General features: G+C 37.5%; 1 protein-coding gene across 1 annotated transcript in view; it reads right to left on the minus strand.

Annotated features, from left to right (window-relative positions):
* Positions 1-23238, minus strand: part of ROBO2 (roundabout guidance receptor 2) — an 872799-nt gene that overhangs the window by 442146 nt on the left and 407415 nt on the right. The window lies entirely within an intron of this gene.

Below are 23238 nucleotides of genomic sequence, written 5' to 3' on the forward strand. Positions count from 1 at the left end.
ATGCTTTCTTTGGCACAGTAAAATTTCTTCTATACACAAAATAGATTCCCACAGAAATGTAGAAATGATAAATAGTAAGCTAGTTTTTGGCAAGAATCAGCATCAATATGATTATTAAGTATCCTCTACAAGGTTGGTAGGAAAGGTGGTGAGCCAGATGGCAGCCACAGGAAGAGCAACCTCTGCCATGCCAGCTGAGATAACAGATAAAAACTGACAGCAGTGTTCCTTGTAGGTGGTTGAAACAGAATGTACAGAACCTGTTAGCAATCTATTTAACTGAGATCAATATTTGAATAGCAATTCAAAGCTAGCAAATGGCTAAAAAGCCATTGCATACTCTTTTGTAATTTTCACTAAATGGTTGAGCAATGGACAGGGCATGTATTGAGGTTAGTGCTGTGAGAATATATAGCAATATCACAGAAGAACAAGTCCTGGAAAAGAAATTGACTGGACAGAACAGTAAAAGCCTTCACTTTCTCTCGCTGAAATTTCTAGTGTATACTATTGAAATTGCTAACTTACCCTTAAAAATCTACTTCAATTCTTCCACTTCTTGCTAGCTTTGCTACAGTTAGCTTGCTTTGCCACACGTTTTCCTCAAGCAACATTAACCTCATCATTCCAGAAAGTTCCCAATGGCAGTATTACTGCAGTAAGCGTAACTCATAGAAAAGTTTTCATCTCTCTATCCTGCCTTTTCTAAAAGAACTATGCACTATCAGACCTGCTGCTGTGTACCAAGTCAGCAGAGGAACAAAATAAAGTATTTAGACTATCAAATTACTTTGCAAACATATCCATCTCTGAAGTGCTATGACAGCATTTTCTCATAGCCCGTCTTTTGCACATAAATACATACTGTTGCAATAACAACTTAGCAGACAGGAAATAAGGAAAGAAAAACATTAAGACTAATTCAGCACAACGTTTCATCATGGACATAAATTCCTCCCTACTCAGCAAAGTTTTCAAGCATATGATTAACTTGGAACACATGTTTAATTTCATATTAACTTCACTGAGGTTCTGGATTAGTGATGGAATCATGAATCTAAATGCTCTGCAGAATTGGGTGCAGCAGAAGAACAAGCTAAAGGAAACAGAAACACAAACTCTTTGTTTCAACTGACTTTTAATGTATTAAAATGCATATGTTCCACAGAAGTAAAGGTTATCCAACAACAGCAAAACTCACATGAGAGATCAGGACCCTGTCAGCTCAAATGCTGATTGGAAGAATATATTCCAACTTTATAAGTAAGCCATGTTTTCTGATGGGCAGCTGAGACATGAGACTGAATGCCTCAAACACCATATCAGATGCATACCTTCCATTAAGAAAACAAATGCTTTTGAAAAAATAATAAGATAAAATTCTATCTTAAAAAATTATTCTCATTCTCACCATCACACATACAAGACTATTACACTTGCAGTTTTCAAAAGATAATGACTAAAAGCCAGCTCTGACATATAAGGCTGTCATTTTCACTGAAAGCACTGAGAGTCCTCCCAGAGCTGAATTCGGCCCACTCAATCTATTGTCTATGGTAACATCCACACACCTGTGTTCACAGTAGCTGTGAACTTTTCTGTTAATATTATTTCTTGCAAGCTTTACTAATAATAACAAGAAACTAAACAAACAAAAAAAAAAAAAAAAAACACAACCAATGAACAACAAAACAGTGAGAGTAAAGTCAACTGGCCACTGTCGAAAAAAAGATGTAATTAGTTACCTTAACCCTAACCTCTAGTATTTTTTTTATGGTACAATGTCTAATTTGATATTATTCTAAATGAACTGTAATTATGACCATCAGCTAAAGAAGTTATTCCCCGAACAGACTGCAAGAATATGGGCAGGGCTACAGGAAAATCATAACCACAGTAAAAAATATGTATCTATACCAAATGTCTTCTGCCATTTTCATTGAGCTCTGCAATTTTTGTCATAAAAGTATGAACAGAATGCTTTAAAAAAAAAATTACCATTTTGATCTACACCACCATGCATGATGTAATATCATTTTAAGTCACTAAACAAAGTTAATATCATAGAGAAAAGAGTGGCTATCATGCCTCAGATACTAAAGTGTCCTTCTCTGGACCACGTGCCAATAAAATGAAATAAATAATTAAAAAGCCACACCAAACCGAACCAAACCAAACAAAGAAAACAACAAAGCCACCCACAAAGACAAAAGTGTATTAGGAGGTAAATTTGAACATAGTAAACTGACCAAGGATTTATTAGTCAAGCCGACTTCACCTTTTTTCTTAAAGTATCACAAATAGTGCTAATGTTGATATATATCTTTTCAAAGCAACTGGTGGTATATGTCACCCTAAGGTATAATCATAATTATCATGCTTATAAAGGGACAAAAATACCACATGCCAAGCCTGCACGCCAGTATTTCTCCAAAGCTACTTGTTAGACACTTTAGCAATTTGTACTTTGTCATGATGTGCCATCCACAAAATTGGTGGCTTATGTATTTTTTGGTAGGGTTTTTTCTTTGCCTTTTTTTTTAAAAAAAAAAAAAAAAAAAAAAGAGCTGCTAACATACGTTAACTTGACACAGTCTCTGCAACATCTCCCCATGGAAGAGTGGGATCACTTCTATTCTGGGCAGTTTCTTGGCTTTTTTTTTTTTCTTTTTCTTTTTCTTTTTCCTCTCCTTAATGGTGCAGCTCTACACTACTTATGTGCTTCGCTTACACCTCCCACCCTTGTCCTATACGGCTAAAACAGAACAAAGGTTCTACTTGTGCTCCCCATGACAAAAACAGAATAAATTATGTCTTGCTCCTGTCGTTCCAGCAAGCTGGTTAATTGCATTTGTTTCATGTATCACCAAACAGCCTGGTACATTAATTACATTCTGTAACACCAAGCTCCTCTGATTCACTCTGTCACTTTCACTGAGCACTTTAATTGTCTTCCTTCTAGCTACATACAATTTTAAACACTTACTAATAATTACATTTCTACAGCCTGATGTTTTCAGTTTATATACAAAGATATCTCCACCACTGGTGGCCTTGTGAATCAAAATATGTTAAAATAGGGAAAAAAAAAAAAAAAAGAAAAAAAAAAAATCCCCACAAAACCATGACCGAGCTAACAGATGCAAATGTTCTACTAAAGCCATTCCAACTTCCTTCTGGATAGCATGTACATATATTACACACACACACACAAGTATGTATGCATATATACATACATACATATATATATATATATATTTTAATCATTAGACCAGGTTAAGCAGTATGACTTATTGTGCAACCAGTGTAAAGCACTACTTAAAGGTCTTCCTCTTCTCGCCTATTTGGCTCCTCTCTTGCAGGGGGGAGAGGAGAGGAGGGGCAGAAACACCCAGAGCAGGCTAGCACTGCAAACAATAACCCCGGAGTCCTAGCTTAGAGACTGACATGCTAAGTACTGTAAGCAGCAGCTTCCTGGAACAAAGTTTTCTCTACTAGGCAGAAATAGCCGGGCTTCCAGTTATTAAGCTCTCTGCTTAGAGATGCAAATGCTTAATATTAGGAGGGCTGCCAGACATTTGATCCCAGCACATGTAGTACTGCATGCTGTCTGAGATGCTTGCTTCACATCTAGTAGTGCACTTAAGGTCTACGCTGCAGTACAGCGCCAGCCCCCACTTGGAAAGATATTTTACCCTTGCCCTGGAGCTGCCGCCCTACTAAAGCGTGTAAAGCTCATTTATACTCATATTATTCTCTCGGCCACTACTTCAACTTGAAAACGGTAAGAAACGTTGCAGAACAAACCCAATGAGGAAGGAAAATGAAGGAAAAGAGAACGGAGGGAAGAAGGAAAAAAAAAAAAAAAAAGCCTTTCCCTCCAACACTTCCCGACTACGCTCCCTGCGGGCAGCCCGTCACGAAGGGGCGGGCGGAGATGGCGGGGAGACCCTCCGCCCCTCTGGCCGCGCCGCACCTGCCTGGCCCCGCGGGCACGGGGAGCTGTGCCGTGCTGTGCTCTGCTCACCGGCGCCCGCTCCATCCTCCACCAGCGCCAAAGGAGGTGTTTAGGGACTCTGGAAAGTCGCCAATTCTCCTCACCTGGCGCAGAGGCACAGCTCACCTATTTATTTCATCAGCAGGCTCTCCCGGCGGAAAGTTTAACAATAGAAGCAGGCGAAGTAATATGGGTTACAAGAACTGCCCGCCTTTCTCTGCTCCAACCCGCTTCCCTACCAGCGCCTCCTATAAATGAAAGATTTAGCACGGTGATCGTTCCTCTTCCCCACCACCTCAAGCTGATGTTCTTCCACGCACAAGCCACTTTTCCATCAAGTTAGTAGAGGGAAAGCGCTGCTTATTAGAAACATACATTCCCTCTCCCCCACACCCTACCCCTCGAAATGCCATTTTTATACCAGAAACAAACTTAAGGCTCTGTAACGCTAAAGCTCATAATGCCGTCCATGTGCTGTCCCAAATCAAATTCAGCTGGAGGGGAATTCTGCAGAGAAATGGCACATCTAAAATAAGAGAACTTACCGTAGACTTGAAAAAATGCAAATCCAAAGAGCAGGAGTGGCGTCAGCAGACCCATTTTGACATATTAAAAGCAATCCCGATCGTTTGCGAGAGCAATTCCACAGAGATACAGAAGAAAAAAAAAGAAAAAGAAAAAGAAAAAAAAGGAAAAAGTATCCAAAAACAGCGAGAGGTAGGTCCAAAAGTTTTCAGTTTCCTAGCAGCTACTTAAAGCGGAAAGGGAAATCTTGCAATCAAAAGCTGCAGATGGAAAGGTCTTGAATGTGACACTTTTAGATCCATACAGATTAGAGCAGGCAGCGAGCTCCGAAGGCTTCTGCTTCGCACACGCGCTCCTTCCTAAGTTCCCACCAATCCAGCCCAAGCTGAGGAATTATTCAAGTGTGTCTAAGGCTCTCTTTAGGCTCCATGGCAATCCAAAAGCAAGCTCTTTCTTCGGAAGACAAGGAGAGGCTCTGAGAAAGGACCTGATTCCTAGAAAGTGTTCCGCAAACTTCCTGGCACTTTGCAGGAAAACCATTGGCTTGGTTTGGCTATTTTGCTTTCCTCTCCCTTCGCCCTACCCCTTTTCTCTCTCTCTCTCTCTCTCTCTCCCAAATCAGTTCAAGCTGCGGAGTTTCTCACTTAACTTCCATAATAGGAACGCCCAGGCAACGTGCTACAGGAGGGAACGGCTTTCTCAGCATCCCCTCGAAATAAAGCACTTCTCTCCTACGCCTCCCTCCTCGCTAAGAACCGGAGCGGAACTGCTGGAGGGCAGCAACTCCGCCGCGGAGCAGCTGCTGCCGTACAGCGGTGGCGGCGGGCTGCGCGCAGCACAGAGTGGCTGCGGGGACCTCCCGCCGCCGCCGCCTCTCTCCCTCCCGGGCGGCCCCGGCTCCCGCCTCGCCTCTCCCTTCCCGCCCCTCCGCCTCCTGCCGCCGCGGACACACCGGCTGGCAGCGAGAGGGAGGAGAATGTGCGCGGCTCCCGAGGCTGCCTGGGGAAGGAGGCTGCGGGGTGTGACTAAAGCGCCTCGCTCCACACCCACGCGTCCTTCTCCGCCCGGGGTAGGGAGATGGGGACGGCGATAGGAGCAAGCTGCCGGCGGGCTCCCACGCCTCTCCTCCGCACTAGGGTGACCCTCACCGCGCCCAGCCGATCCGGGATGAGCGGTTTCACGGCTGCTCTCTGACTGCTGCCCGCGCACGCTTGGGAGCGAGACTCGCGCGGGGATCTGCCCCGGGGCAAGGGGGGGAGGGGGGAATTCTGTGGAGAAGAGAGGCGGCTGCACGCAGATAGGTACCGATGGCTCAGGCGTGACCTACAGAGCACGCGGACCTCACGGGGCTGGAAAGTTTCGCCCCGACGGAGCGGCTGAGGGGCAGCGCGCATCCCGCGGCATAGGGGGCGCTGCCCCTCTCCCCCTGCACACACGGTGCGGGCTCGTTAAACAGGGCGTACAATTAAAAACACCGCAGGAAAGAGCAACGTGAGAGACGCCGGATTGTGGCTGCGGCAGGGAGCGGGGCGGGGCAGCGGGCGGCCGCTGCCTGCCTCTCAGACCACGTGCGGCCAGCGGCGGCCCCGAGGTGACGGTAGGGCCGGTGGTGAGCCCCGCGCGCCGCTCCCGAGCCAGCGGTGAAGCTCTGGCGCCCCCTACTGGCCGCCGGCGGGCAGCGGCCGCTCCCGCGTGCCCTGCGTCGCCTTTTGTTGCGGGGGAGCCTTCCGCCCGCGCGCGGGAGCGGCCAACGGCTGCCGGCGGTGCGTGCCCGGGTGTTGAATAGGGCGGGTTTTGTGACGGCAGGGAGTGAAAGCGCGGGGCTGTGGAAGGCAGCGGGGCTGTGATAAGTGTCCACTGGAGGATGGGAAACATGGATAGTTACATGTAACTTTCGGAGAGGAATCTGTTCACGTGAACTGAAAGCACCGAGTGAATTTATATATATTAAGGCACACGTTGAAATTATTTTTTTAAACAGTGATGGCAGGCAGAAAATAACTGGCAATGGCAAATATTTTACCACTGCCAAAGGTAACAAGTGTGAGGTGTTTATAGTGTTCTAAGAGTGTAAGATTATTCTTCTTTCATACAGAGCCAGAGGACATTTCCAAAGCCTCCCTATGCAAATCAGGGAACAGCGTCCTCCCATACTCACAGTATGCCCTGTAGATAAATATACATTAATATGTCTAAGGACTTCCTTGTGAAGAAGAATATAATTAAAGCTAATTAGTGTAAGGTGATCAAAATGGTACTCTTCACGTGCTTGAGGACTGGCAAAATGAGAAATCCGTAACTCACTTACCTAACAGCACTGCGTGTAGTATGAAATATTAAAGAATATTTCCCTTTGTAGTGGACGTTTCAAGGACACTGTTAATGAAAATGCTGACTTGTTTACTACAAAAATTAAAGTTGGAAACCGCTATGAGCTGTTCAGTCCTTTTTTTCTGCTTCTCAAACAAACGTAAGATAAATTTAATAACAGTTGGCATGGACCAGAACACTTTGTAGATGCGTACAGTCTTCAAAACTCTCAGCTACAGAGGTAACAGTAAAAGGGTATAATGATGTGCAAGCATTCCCAGTGAAATCAATGAGCTATTCACTATAGCTGGTACTGTTGATTCATTCAGTTACGCAAAATCCCACTTTTCAATGATGAAACACTTTGCAAAACTTTGAAAAGTTGTAGCCAAGTTTAATCATACATTTTCCTATTAATTTTGCTCATATGTATTTCAGTGATTTTTTTTCTTTGAGATACTTAACAGTTTTCTGGAATGGATAGCAGGGTCTGAAAGAGCTGAGAAACAAACTTTTGTATTGGTTACTGTTTGTTTTTGTTGGAAAAACTGGGCTAAGTTTGACTGGTGTGGAAAACAAAAAAGTCATATGGAGATCCACTGGGGGTTACAGTAGAGGTTTACCCATGTTACAGCTTGCAAGCACATGACATGTCGCTTTGCTTGGAATAGCATTGGCTTCCATTATGAAATATAATCCAGATACATGAATTAAAACCAGTATGCTTCTCTCTCCTGTCTTTCTGTAACCTCCTATGAACATGGCCAACAAGACAGATGTTCTTTGCATGAATAGCAAAGTCTGTGCAAGGAATATGAATGTGCCAGCTCTTTGTTTTGGCTATGAGCAAACCTGATGAAACACTTATGTAAGATGTCAGCATTGGCGCATATGCAGTTCAAAGAGTATTGTTGAGGTGGGACTTTAAAAACAAGGAAATTACAGGATATGATTGCTTTGTTAATATGAAAAGCATTTGTCATAAGAGGTGGGACTAATCTCACAAAAACAACATTAAGATCAGACATATAATAAGTAAAAGTAGAGGTTTCATTGCTTCAACATTTTCATATTTCATACCTTTGATTCCTATAGACTCAGATATCTACATTAAAATATGGGAGATCAGATCCAATGTTTAAAGTTAAGTGTTTTAAGACTAACAATTTTCAGGTGAACTGAACATTTGGAGAATTTTTCTTCTAAATCAATATTGCATTTCTGATGTTATGAATGAATGTCATATCCTCTCCTTTCTGAGAGTAGAAACCATAAAATCTTCTTGTTATCCACTTGAAGGAGAGAGGATGAGTTGAGGAGGATCATATGTAATTCATTCCAAATAATAGAGCTACTCATCCAGAGAATTGCAGAAAATGGCTAGGGATCTTTAATATCAATTATATACTTGATGGCTGCATGTTTTAAAGGTAGGGCACTAATTTAAGTATTTAAGTTAGATTTTGGTCTTTCTACACTCTGGAATAAAGGCAGCTCCAGATGAAACTGAAAGCATGTAATATTAGATAGATTAGATACACAAAAAAAAGGAGGAGGTGGGGAAATGCTTAATAAGCAATAAACTTTCCGGAGAGTATAGACTTTTCTTCCTCTGCCACCTGGGCTATTCTGTTCTGGATCATCAGGTTCTGATGTCATCAAACTATTGAATACATAATGAGAGAACAGGTTTGATAGATTTTAATCCTTATAAATGCTGTTTGTTGTTGTTGTTGTTTTTTGCTTACAGTCTATGGGATCTTCCACACAGAGACGACATGGGAAGGTAATTGAGGAACTCCATCCAGAAAAAGAAGATATTTCTGAAGAGAATATATAGTACTGTTGCTAGATCTCTCTCATTGGAGGACCTTGAAAACTGTTTTCTGAAAACTGTTTGAAACCTTTTTCTGTCCCTGGCTGCCACAGCTTTGACAAACATACTTTCCCAGAACAACTTCCATATTCTGTGCAGAAGAAATAAAAATGATGGGCTAGAGGCATGTGTTTTATTCTTTGTTGCAGAGGCGACTCTTTCAGTGTCAAGGGCCACTTTCTGCTTCCACATTAAAATTCTTGAATTGTGGCATCTGACTTCAGAGTGTTCCTGTGGAAACACCAGTCAAACAACACTAGGAGCCCTGTTTTGAAATGTCCTCACCTTGCTAGCCTGTGCTAGTATGCTGCACTATTTTTAATGCCTAGTACAGATACAGTGCTTACCACACTTACAAGAACTATCTGTACTGTTTTTAAGATAAATATTTTGTAAATTAAATTATTACAAGTTTTTTTTTTTTTTTTTAATATACATCATATGCTCCTTTTAAGTTTTGCATTCATGGCTCATTAAATGTGCAAAAGCTGGTAACAGAAAGATGGTGTTCCTGACAATTTTTATAACAGCCTCACCTAAAATAAATTTGACTTCATTCTTTTATTTTTAACTGATATTCAGAGTAGGCAATAAAGCACAAATATTTATACGATAGTTAAATGTTACCACGTAAAGATTTTGTAGATAGTACTTTCCATTTCTTCTGTGGATGTACTTTTACTGCCTTTAAAAAATATAGTGTCTCTCTTCCATATTTTGCAGGTTGGTAAAAAACTGAAGAAAGCAGAGAAATAATTCATTATTTAAAAATAAAATAAATTGAAAATGAATTAAACAAACATAAGGTCAGATTTCTTCTTTCTGGGGGGTATGGAGGGAAGTGAAAGGCAATTGTACAATTAAAAAGAACTGTACAACTCATGAAAGAACTGGTAATTTTACTACATTAAATGTAGGTCTGTGGTTTTTTGTTTTTTGGGGTTTTTTTTTGATAAGAAAAAACGGATGGCAGCACACAATTTTCTGGGATAACCAAAGCTGAGATTGTAAAGAGTAACAATATCTTTAAACTGAAGAACTAAGAACAGCACATGTTAGAAATATGTGTGACTTAATATAGTAGTGGCTGAAACTCAAAACATACAGTGCAAAGAGTCATAATCATTGGCACTAAAAATTGTTTCAGCATTACTGAGCTTGGTATGAGCTTGTATAGACTTATATAGGGCAGTTGGAACCAGACCCTTTTTAGAGGTTCATGGGAGTGAGACAAGAGGCAGGCCTCTGCAGAATGAGAAAGTTCTTGTTAGATGTCAGGAAACTTTTGTTTTTTACCATGAAGTCAGTCAAACAGGTGCCTAAGGGGAGATGTGGAATCATCATCAATGGAAATGTTAAAATCTTAACTAGACATTGCATTGAACTTGCTTCGAGTTGCACTAAATGATGTTGTACTAGATGGTTTTACATCCAGCTGTGGAGTTCTCAGTACAAGAGAGACATGGACCTGTTGGAACATGTCCAGAGGAGGGTCACAAAAATGGTCCAAAGGATGAAACACCTCTCCTACAAGGACAGATTGAGAGAGCTGGGGCTGTTCAGCTGGAGAAGAAAAGCCTTTGGGGAGACCTGAGAGCAGCCTCTCAGTGTCTGAAGAGGGGCTATAAGAAAGAAGGGGACTCTAGCAGAGTCTGTTGTGATAGGACAAGGAAAAATGGTTTCAAACTAAAAGAGGGAAGATTTAGATTGACTGTAAGAAAAAAAGTTCTTTTTTATGATGAGTAGTTGAGCACTGGAGCAGGCTGCCCAGAGAGGTGGTGGATGTCTGTACCTGGAGACACTAAAGATCAGGATGGATGGGGCTCTGAACAACCTGATCTAGCTGTATGCGTCCCCATTCCTTGCAGAGGAGTTGGACTAGATGACCTTTAAATGTACCTTCCAACTGGAACAATTTTATGATTCTATGATCTTCAGAAGTCTCTTCACACTATTTTTTTTTTCAAAAGTTCCATGTTCCTATGAATAGCATTACTGTTAATGTTTTAAATATGTGGATGTCCTCTGTTTGACACTGAATATCAAGATCTTTTGCCAGAGAACTATGTACTAAAATGTACAGTAGTCCTCACTTCTCTCATAAAATTATATAAAACTACACACACAAGCTATAAATAGCAAAATAACTGCTTGATTTTTCCTAAGATTTAAGCCATTTCTGTTGTGATACTGCCTTTTTTGAGTGACTCCTGTATAGACTGAACAATGAATATTACAGTAATAGCTGAGTATTCCTTGCTCTCTTGTGGTTAGAAGCACTTCCCTTTGCAACAGAGGTATCTAAAAACAGTAGTTTTTCTAACAAGTATGATAAGTTGTACATCAAACCTATGGCCCTCCCTGCATTTTAGGCTGTAGTGGGTGGGGGTGGGGAGGCGGGAGTTGTTATTTACAACAAGACCCACTACATCCCTTCCAGTCTTTACACAGACTATGTTTAGCTATGACAGGGATTTCCCCTTGCCTACTAATATCTTCATCATATCTGTTATCTATCCATCTTGTATTTATAACAGTGAATGTGACTATTCCTGCCTGCTACATGAGGGTCTTCCATTCCCTCTCTTATTTCCCATAGATTATGCATGTTTATCTAAAGAATGAAAAGTCAATTACTTAATACAGCGAAGGCACCAATTTTAAGATAAATGTCTATCTATGTAAATAAGAACACATTCTATCAACTACAAATAGAATAAAAGAAGAGTTATTTCACTTATTCCTTCATTAATGTAGTGCTTTATCCATCCTTTTTTTTAAATTAAAAACTAACAAACTGTGCCCTCTTTTATGTACCAAAAAAATAATTATATATATATGTATATATATTTTCTTAAGCACAAGTTAAGTTTAATTTAAATGACAATCCAGATTTCCAGAGTGTGTAAGATAGTCATTGTTATCATTCAAGAAAGGACAAGCATTTAAAATGAAGAACTGGAAGACGATAAAATCTTACCTCCCTACATGTACATTAGAAAGATGGAACTCGTATAAGAAAAATGTAATTCATCACAATGTGTTCAGACTCATCATATAAAAATAAGCTCTAAGGAAGAGAAAATCAAGCAATATAGCAACAGATCTATAACTGTACATGATGATACAAAAATAAGTGTTAAACTGAACACATATTTCTACTTAATTATATTATAAATAGCACAGTAATGTTCTCTTTTTAAAGACGTATGTCACATTTTCAGTAACAATTGCATATTGACAGCCAACAGCATTAGTCAACAATACTTACATTTCAATTACAGCTTTGAAAATGGAAATATGCAACTATATGTACACATAAGTTGCTAATGAGGTAGAAGCTCAAAAAAGGAGATCCATATGTAAATGTCCACTACATAGCTACTCATTTTTAAGTGGACGTATAGTCTTACTGATAGGAAATGTTTAATTTAATAAAATGGGAAACATAAGATTTGGTATGTCATTAACAAATCACCTGCATTTTTCAAGAGCATCAGTATTGAAAATTCTGATAAACAAATAGAGTGCTCTTTTGACCTTCAATGTTTTTTTTCAATTTAGTTGGATTCTGTAGGTACTGTTTTCTATTGGAGGCTGAATTACCAAATTCCCTTTGTTATCTCTGGCCTCCAAAGTGTCAAAAACACACAGAGGTTGTTGCTTATCATGATTTCTGCTGCACTAAAGTCCTCAATTGTGATCATATATTAGTCAAACCAAGGACCTGTTTTGTATCTCAGGGATTCTGATTTATGAAGATGTCAGAGAATTCTCTCCTGAGAATCTTGTCCATTGCTACAGTGGTAACCCTAATAGCATTAGAGGTTCTTGCATGTTCCTACCAATAGGTTGTAATGTTCCCATCAGGCTGTGACTTTTTTTTTGCAATATGGTGCTGTCAACCCTATTCTCATCAGTTATATGTATCAGTGGATTATTAACAATATTTGTCAGACTTCTATATTATTTTTGCCCCAGAACTGCCTTGCCTTACTTCAGCAATAGAATTACATTTTACATTGTCTCAAGAAATGCTTTTAAATTAGAATTGATGTTTCAGTCACATGATTTTTCACTGCTGATGTAATTTAGTTTTCTAGCTCAATTTTTATATGAGTATAATGGTTTATTTTTTTTTAAGTGTGAACCTATTAAAGGCAGCTGAAGTACATAGAATTCCCACAGCTGAATTTGGGATAATGACCCTCCCATATGTTAAAGACTAAGTGCATGCTCAAGACTACCACATACTTCAAAAGTAAATTGAAAAGAAACAGAAAATAGGAAAAAACTTAAACCTTAGAGTAAAACTTTTAAGTAGGCATTTAATCAACATGACAAATAAACAAGTGCAAATATAAACATGAAATATCCTATGTCATCACTAAAGGAACTACAGCATGTTGTATATTTTGCTGTTAAAGCTATTATAGGATTTAATTGCTAAAATTGTATACAAAATCTCCAAACTTTTACCAGGAAAATATATGGGAATGTTTTTCCCCTATGCTGCATATCCCACTGTACTGAGAGCAGCTGTGCCAGTACACCATCCCTATAAAACCATTAAAATTGTATATACAAAGGGGCCAGCTCAGAAAACAGAAACAGAAACCAATGACTCATTTTAACGTCTGTCTCTGAGCAGAAACACAAAATAGCAATTACCTCAAAACTGCTTACTGCCACAGCTAGGAAGGCTCTTTCACATTAAAAGCATACTATGCACACAAGAGAAAATCACTTTCTTTCATTGTACAGCTTGCTATCTTGAGGCTGATGGAGGAATTTAGCATGCTTCAATCTTAGTCATCAGTACAAATCTTGCCCGTGCTGCTGGTGACCAAAAGTTATTATTTGTTTCCCAGCTTAAATTATTTTAGAATCAGCTTTTTGTAGACAAGAGAAACACATTGTAATGTAAGCTTATCTTACCCAGACAATCAGCAATAGTTCAGCCTCCTAGGACAACCTTGAGAAGAATAGTCTGTTTTGCACTGCCATGGCCCAGAAGGTACTTATCTTGAGAATGAAGAAAGAATTGGATTTCAATAACATCTACCAGAATGAGATACTGTAGCCAGGACAGTGTATCTATGAACTTCTGTAATATAAATAGTAATTAGATCCCACTGCCATATTACCTGCTGAAAGATTTTTATAAAGAAAATGTGTCTTCCATGGTTCTCCAAAAAGTTATATGAAAAATTATCTTTGTATCATTTCCCAAGGGAAATATATATATATACAGTCGCTCTTTAAACTGTAAATGGCACTTCTATTAAAATGCCAGATTTAAAGTAAATTAGACATATGGAGTAAAGCCAAAGATTATTTTTAAGGTTAAAAAAAAAGGGTAACTCTCTCTATGTATGAAATCCAAAATACAATAGTAATGTCTATAGATGTGTAGGTGGCATCAAATAGCAAAGGTATGTGCTGGATTGATTTATCGTTTTTGTTGATAATAAAAAATACATATATCCATGAACAACAACAACAAAACAGAGAATTTTGAAAAATAGAAGAAAAAAAGATATTCTCATCTGAATTTACACATAATTTACATCAGAAATTCCCATAAGTGCTTACAGGGCTTGAATCCTTACATAACAAGAAAACGCTAGAAGTCATTTCCAGTATCCATATAAGAGATATTAGAAGTTGTTCAAATCACTGAAATAGTGAAGCAGGCTACTCTGGACATTTTTCCTCTGGGAATGATAGGCATCCTTTGAAGTGATATGTATTTCAAAGAAAATTAAATTCTGGTCTACTTTTATCATCCACCACAATCTCATTGTGTTTTTGCAAGGACACAGCTTCAATCATTATCAGTCATTACGTAGAATTCTGAATGAAGACTTTTTTCTGGGGAGAAGGTTGTCACATGATCTGGAAGCTGATTAGTGACTCTACATATAAATAGTTAGAACTGAAATTTGGAGGTGTTAATTTTCAAACGACTGTAAATCTGCATTGCTCAAATGAAATCCACAACATCCTCTGAGTCATGGAGTTTGCTTGTTAGCCAATTCATTGTATTTACATTTAGGTTATTTATCCTAAAAATATTGAGTATTGTATTTAAAGAAACTATAGATGACTGAATGTATCAGCAGTTAAGAGATTTGCAAAACTGTTTTTTTTTTTTTTTTCCTTCATACTTAGAAACTTTATCAAAAAATACTTCATTTTTCTAAATAACTACAATCTTTATAGCTGGACAGAAAGAGATTACATCTTCATTCAGAAAGCATTAAAATAGAAATGAAAACACTATGAATTTTATAGATCCAGTTCTAAAGCTTACAGTTGCTTAAATAATGCTCTTGACAAGCAATGTCTAGAAAAACCAATAGAGCTTTTGCTAACACCAGCATGACAAAATGAAGGGGGTGATGACTACAGAGCTGAATGTCTGGTATGTTCATGTCTGTTCTGCTAGCAATAAGATCATAATTGCAAAAGTGGAACAGAGACGCTGTGGCATCTGAGCAGCTAAGTCCTAAGTCCTGGATTTGTATGCAGTAACTCATCAGAATACTGCTGTTAAGTCAAATCACAATGGTAAATCAAACAACTGACGGAAGTATTCCTTACAAGAGTGTCAAGATGGGCAAAAAAAAAAAAGGAAATGAGGGCTGAACAGAGTGTTTGTGAAGAATCACTGGATTACAGATCACTGGATAAGGACATGTCTTGAAAAATCTTAAAATACAGTGGATTTTGGATTTGAATTCCTTTAGTCTGGGGAAATCAAAGCTATAATTATGAACTACCATATTTCATAATCTTGGCAAATAGCATATGATAGATATAAAATGTTTTATACGGGAAAAGTGTCCTTTATTGCATTTTCCAAATTCTTCCTTCCCATTAACATTTTAGATCTAAATCATATTTAAGATGCTTAAATCAAACTACTTAATATTCTGAATTGACAGGCTCATTAAGCAGAACAGTAGGATTGCTGTCATATGCTCTTCAGGCACTTACAGTAGGAAATTCTCTTTTTAAATTCTAAATGTTCAAAGAGACATCTTTATTGATAAACTGTAATTATATTTCTTTTCTTTGAGTGGCATTACTATATGTTTGACATCTGAACTCTGCTGATCACTTGGGTCTTTCCCACATTCTAAAATATCCTAGCAAAAGAGTAGAGCACTGTGTACAGCAACTTGAGCAGGTGTTAGCCATTTTTTAATCAATTCATAACTGTATTAATTTGTGGCTATCAAATATTAAATAACCATCTACTGTAGCAATAGTTATTCAGACTGGTGATGTTGTAAGCTAATTCCTATTTGGTCTGTATACTTGAAAAAGAAATGTCTACAAATTTTGTTTGGTGCTAAGAGCAAAACCATTTTTTACAAAAACATTTCTCCAAGGCCAGGTTTATCAAAATTTTTTTAAGGTGCCTCACTCTGCTGATAGCATCTATGTGGAAGCCTCACTAGTATTGCAAGTCAGTGCGAGTAAAGCTTCTAGCAATTAGACTCTTTTGAATGTTCTTAACAGGTACCTATCTAAATATTTTTATCTTGGCAGAGTATGAAAACTTCCATCATGCAGTCTTTGATCTGGAATTCTAGAAATTAAATTACAGGCTGCCTAAAGGCATTTTGAAGTGCTAAGCACTCTTCTTTCAGACCAAATAAAAAGCACAATTACAGCTCTTACAATAGTTGTATATCTGATATTAACAGGAATTCATGAAGGAGCATGGCTAGACTTGGTCAGAAGCTATCTCATATGAACTGAACAGTTACTGAATGCAAAAAGCCAAGACAAAGTCCAGAAGACCGGGAATAAAATTAATGAATAAAAGCTGCCCTAAATGGGAGCAGAAAAACATTTCCAGTTGAAGAGCAGGAACAGTAAGTTAGGTTAACGGATGTGAGAAAAGAAACTGCACTTAATGCTACTACGTTTTTATTATTTTCACAGAAATAGAAACACATATAATCTTAGAGGAAAACAGAATTGTACCGAAGGATATATAATTGTCACACCCTAAAGAAAATGGTCACAAAATGTAAGTAACAAAATACAAGTATTGGAAACATTGCTTTTCATTTGAGTTTGCATTGCCATAGGAAAAAAAAATAAAAATAAAGCAAATATTTGATTAGAATGTCACAGATTTATACTGAAAAAAAAAAAAAAAAGATAATTGTAGCTCATAGCAGCAGCTGATAAAGCTGCTGTTTTTTGTATTGTATCCTCAATACCTCAGGAAGTATTACTCCAACGTTTGCTCAAAGATTCTTTGTTTATCACTCCCTTCACTTTTTCTTTCTAATTACATAGAAATCAGTGTTCCTGCAACAGCTGAGCTTTCTTTTCTTTCTGCTTTTCTTTCTCTGTAGATGTCCTACAGTGAAATAGAATTCAGCCAAATCAGTAATGTTTTGGCTGCAGACCATATGGTTAGTTGAGACTAAGAGGCTTTAAGATAAAACATCCTACTGTTATTCTATTCTTGTCAAAACTTGTTTGAGTATTACATATAGAAAGGATTATGATGCCATTTTTATTTATACAAGCATGCACAATTTACATTCCCATGTACAGTATAAAGAGTTTTGGACATGATGCTACCATTTCTCTTATGAACAGGTTTCTGAACTAAGATTGATAGCCATACATGATTTATGCATGTCCATGCAACTTTATAGCAATAGTAATCTTCTTTAATTCCTTCAACTAGTTATTTGTGTTTGTTTTCATAAGGGGCAGAAGCTCTAAACAAAAAAGTTTTGTTAAAAATCCATTGGTAATATCATTAATATTGTTCCATCTAGTTAGTTGTGCTCTTTTTCCTCAGTGTAAAGTTGAATACTGAAAGCATTTCCTCTGAAAGTTAAAAGTGAGGTCACTGAAACAATTGTGATAAGATATTCTTTTTGGTAGCTTCTGAAATTTGATATGTCTATCTTATCACCACATTTGATTAATTCCAGTACAATACAGTCATCTCTTGTTTTCATATAAGCTCCTTTCAACTTCTACTTAACTCTTTCCTTTATAGTTTCCAGAAAGAATATATCTTTTGAAAGAATATTCAAAAAAAGCAAGACGCTGGGGAGCATCTACTTGCTAGGAGATCATTTTCCAATTTTGCTCTTGTAGAGGGGTAGTTACCTAACAAAAGATCAGTTTCCAATTTTCCACCATGATCTGTTCAAGGTGAACATTGCTGCATTAAGAAAAAGTATCTGTAATTTGATAAGGTGACTAAAATTAGTAAAACAGAGATGTCATAGATACAAACTATCACACCACCATGTACAACTCAGCTGGTTCCTAATAAGGAGCAATTCCATTGAGAAAATTAACTAAAATAACTCTTGGCCAGAAAGTCTGTATCTTTGTACTTGCTGTACACTAAAAAGTGCTTTAAAATATAAAACCTTTAGTAGTCCACAGATAGCAGACTACAACCACATAACACGACTTGAGAACTAGCCCTTAAGTTTACCTCAAGACTGTGGTAACTTCTGTTTCATATAAAAGGAAGATAAATCATCTTTAATCCTTGTGTTTTGTCTCACTTATGTTAATCCTTGTGTTTTGGTGGAGTCTAAATACTGACTGCAATGTGAATTGAAACATATTTGCAATGACACTGAGCAGGTTTTTAGCACAAATCATTTCACTTTTTCCACCAAAAGTATACTTGGATTTAATTGATAATGAGTCATACTTTTAAAGAAAAATTAAAATTTAATTGAAAATTTCTAGGCTATTCAAGTTCAAAGAGTGCTTTGTTTTCTATAAAATAAAATATCCAGCTAAAAACATCGTCTTAGATTTCATAAATACATTATCATCTGGCTATAGAATAGACCTGAAATACAAAATCTGCATAGTGTGGCTTTGATTCATGGAGAGAAGGAAAACCTTAATATTGCATGATCCTACAATAACCTTTGAGAAGATGGCCCAAGGAGACTGTGAATGAAAATGGAGTGTAGTGTTAATACATCATTCATTGACAAAGTTGAGATGTAATCTCTAATATATTGTTAACTTTCTCGGTGTGCATCTCATGAATCTGAGATGAACATACAAACGTCCTCATATTAGAAAAATGTTACACTGTATTAATGTTTTTACTTCTCACTTTCTATATGTATGCTTGTATGTACGTACATAGGTCTTTCCAAAAGTAATGTCTCCTGTGCATTTCCATTAATTACAACAGATACATGGAGCGCAGTAACACTGATAGAGCAAGTCTTCAAAACACTAGTTTTCAACCATGAAACCAGTCACCAACATGAGCTATGCATTTTTGCCTGCAATGAACAAGAGCCTGTGTGCCACACTTACAAAAATCTGTTCCAATGGAGGTGACCCACTGTTGCTGTGGCCACTGCTGAACACTCCACCCACCTCCTCACAGAGCTCACATGCACTCTTTCATTTCCATTAAGATTCAGCAAGCATTGATGAATGTCAATGGGAGCTATTTTTTACACATGAGGATTTCAATTCCACGCCTTTGCTTCATCTGCACTTCCACATCAGACACCATTTTGTCAGACTGTGCCTCTGCTGTCATCTGTCACATAGCAACAAAATGTAATGGAATGTTGGTGGGAAGGTTCAGCCTCTACTGCCGTACCACCAACATCCACCTCTGATGTCATGGGCCAGTGTAATAACATAGGAAGTATTACTTTCAGAGCAACTCTTGTATTCCTCATATTTAAAAACTTACTTAAATTTAATTAACCATTTTAATGAAAAAAAAAAAAAATGTATGACATGGTAAAATAACAGCTATACTGTGTAAATTGATTTTCGCTTGCCTGTTTAATTTATATGAAAAGTTATTTCCTCAGAATCTTCATGGTCAGCTGAGCTAGGAGGAAAAAAAAATGTGCAAGCCTTGTTTAGAATAGATACTGTGTTTGTATTATTTTACTTTAGATACATAAGATATATTCCAGGATATTTCTTAGAATCTATGGACAATCACTGCTCCATTTTCTGTAGTGAGAGCTAGAGATGGGAGTTAGAAGATCATCAAGGAATTTTCTTCCTGGCAGATAGTTACCCTGTTACACTAGTTTTCCACGTGAAGATTGCTGCTCTAAAGATCAGCATTAAAACTTTCTTTCTGACAGCCATATGCCATTTTTTTCAGGCAAAACACTTTGTTTGTAGGTAGACATTGCTCTGTGTCTACTAGGAATCTGTGTGGTGCAGACTCTGCTTGAAGTGATAAACTAAATGTGTGTAGACAACAGTTAAGTTGTTTCTTTGTTGAATGTGAATGCTAATGACATTTGTTCTGTGCTTCATAATAAACTCATTTAAAGACAAAAGTGCTAAAAAAAATATCCAGCACTTGAGAAAATATGCATAAACTGGCTTAAACTCCTTGTTACAAGTTACTGGGAGTAGCATCGATACACATTTAAATTATTTTTAAAGTACCTATACATAGCTGTTCTATATCCAGAAAGATTTTTCAGAAATTTGCCCTGCCTTGCATTTGAAATTGGAAAACTCTTTGTGTTATATGACTAAATGGTCTTCCAATAAATATCAAAGAGAATATATATATTAAAACATAATGTAATAATCACATGCTCAGAGCCTATTCAATTAAGAATGTTTTCTCTATTTATTCAGATGAATTTGTTATTTGTCATTTACTTATTTATTTAGAAGCCAGTACTTGGTATAGACTGCTCAGATTCTCCTGGTTGAGCCATGGATAGATTTAAGACTACCTAAAGCACAGAAGTGATATCCACGTATTATTTTCATGGCATTAAAAAAAATAATAATAAAATCAAAGCAAAGATGTAGCCTCCATGAAATCGGTATCTCATTTCTAAAAGAGTTTTTGTTTTATCTCAAATCTCAGTACAGAGTTTTGAAGTAAGAGAGCTGCAGTTTTTGAGTAATAACACCACATATGGTTAACACCAGACAGTGTCTATGCAAGGCTGGAAGCTGCAAGCTGAGATGTAAAAGTAAAGTGGGAGAAAAATGAATGTGATGTCAGATACATACTCAATAGCTTCTCAGGCAGTATGTTTGTATGAATATAACAGTATTACCACATCTTGAGGCAAGGATTCATGTAACTGCTTATTATCACAATCTGTCCCATATAAAACACTTTTAGAAGTGGAGTTACTGCTAATATGTGGCAGTATATTTAAAAGATCTGATAAATACCCTTGATTTAGTTTGTTAGGTTCTATTTCATACCTAGTATGTAATAACTAGGGTCTGTTGCTGCCCAGTATAAAATCTATTGCCAAGAATAGGCAATATTGCCAATATAGGGAATATTCTTCAAACTGGAGAAAAGAAGGCTGCAGGGTGACCTAATTACACCCTTTAAGTACTTGAAAGGAGCCTGTAAGCAGGAGGGGAGTCAACTCTTTGCAAGGGTAGATAACAGCAGGACAAGGGGAAAAGATTTTAAGCTGAAGGATGGAAGATTTAGATTGGATGTCAGGGGGAAGCTGAGAGTGGTGAGGTGCTGGAACTGGCTGCCCAGAAAGGTTGTGGATGCCCCATCTATGGAGGAGTTAAAGCCTGATTGGATGGGGCCCTGGGCAACCTGGTCTAATATTAAAAGGAGATGTTGGTGGCCCTGCATGTGGGAGGGGGCTTGGAGATTCATGATCCTTGAGGTCCCTTCCAACCTGGGCCATTCTGTGATTCTGTGATTTTGTGACTTATGCTGCACCTGTGTTTTTAAACACCCCCTCTTTTATTGAACTTGTCAGAGTCAATGCCAATTATTAGATTTGAATAAGATGTATTTCACTATTCCAAGGCTGTCAGATAGGCTAATAGCTTTCTTTGTTCGTTTCAGGTCTTAGTCAAAGTCATATTCTTAATACTACCATAATGTAATCAAACAGATTTAAGCACTGTAAAATAATTAAAACTACATTTTTACATGTACAGTTGTGTTAGATCAGTCTCTGCCAGATTATACACCACTTAATAACATAATAACTAACCTAAAATGACACGATGCCATTGTGCTCTGTGTGAATAATTCTTAAAAAACTGGTTACATTTTCAAAGCAAAGCACTACCAATTTATAATTTACATAGAGTTTGTGATCTAAGAATCATGCATTAGTTGCATGATCATACATGACTGTATATAAAGAACTCTGATGCCTGTAAAGGTGCAGAATCAAGGTAAGTGCTCTTTCATCTGGTGTCAGACATCAGTGGAATACTGCATCAAATTTTAGTTTCTTCATTAGGAAATATTTAACAGGTACTTGTCAAATATTTTTAAGTTAAGATAACAGATCTTCGGGAATAATTTGGGAAGGCTTCAATATAAAGATTTTAATGAAAAAGTAAAAAGGAATGTTCATTTACAGATTCTTGTATACAGGATCTGAAGAAGAAGAGTTGTGGTATGCTTCTGTTACAGTCATTAAAAAATCAGTACTGATCTCTTAGAAGTTAGCCAATAATGCAAGCTATTCCTTGTTGCATTTCTTTTTGAAATGGAAATAACTATGTTCTTCTGCACAGTTACTCAATGAAGAGAGCAAAAACTGTACTACCTTGCATCAGATGTAGAAATTGAGGAAAGACCTTTTTCTCTATCACATGCACTTTGCTCTACAAATGCACATATTTTAACAATCCAAATTTGCATTTAAAAATAATAATCCATTGTATACCTAGTAGGGGAAAAACCTTCTTTGTTTCTATGAAAATTTATGTTCATCATTACTGGAAGACAATTCATTTGATAATTTTAACATCACATCTGCATACAAAAGGTATGACTTTTCTGTCTCTTTCACCTCATTAAGTCAAATCAAGTCTAAACTGGACAGCCGAAATAAAACTCCTGAGGAAATAACAACTTTCTCTGTAGGAGTCTAACACTAACTAAATTTGATGCTATTCCAAAAACTATTAAAGACCCTGTCAGACAAAGGCATTGAAAAAATGAGCTTATAAAAGATGAACAAGAAAGTTCACAGAAAAACTGGGCGGAAAAAGACATTTTCTGTTGTTAAAAAAAAAAAAAAGTTGTATCAAATTTCTTCTGAAAAGAGAAAGTAAACACTCATATACTATATAATATGTCCTCTTCTCAAGTTATTTGTTGAACCACAACATTACAATAGAATTTTTTACATATATAAATACATGAAGAACAGGAAAATCACAAGGAGCTCAAATCATTTATTAACTCTTTTGTCCACCTGCACTCATGACAGAGAACCTTTGATATGCAGGTATTAGACAATTCCATTACTCACATTAAATACCACTTTTCAACATGAACAAGATTAGAATAATCTGGCAGGAGAAGATATACCATACCCTATTTAAAGCTAGTTAAAATGTTTATGTCTTAACTAGTACTTGCACTGAAAAGATCTATAATCATTATGTTGGTTTATTAGTGTTCTGGGCATGAACTTTCACTGGTTCGATAGTTCCATATGACACACTTTATAGGGTAATCATTTTAGCAACTATATGTTTAATCCACACT

The sequence above is a fragment of the Tympanuchus pallidicinctus genome, unplaced genomic scaffold (assembly GCF_026119805.1).
Source record: "Tympanuchus pallidicinctus isolate F22 unplaced genomic scaffold, pur_lepc_1.0 scaffold10, whole genome shotgun sequence".
Taxonomy (NCBI): domain Eukaryota; kingdom Metazoa; phylum Chordata; class Aves; order Galliformes; family Phasianidae; genus Tympanuchus; species Tympanuchus pallidicinctus.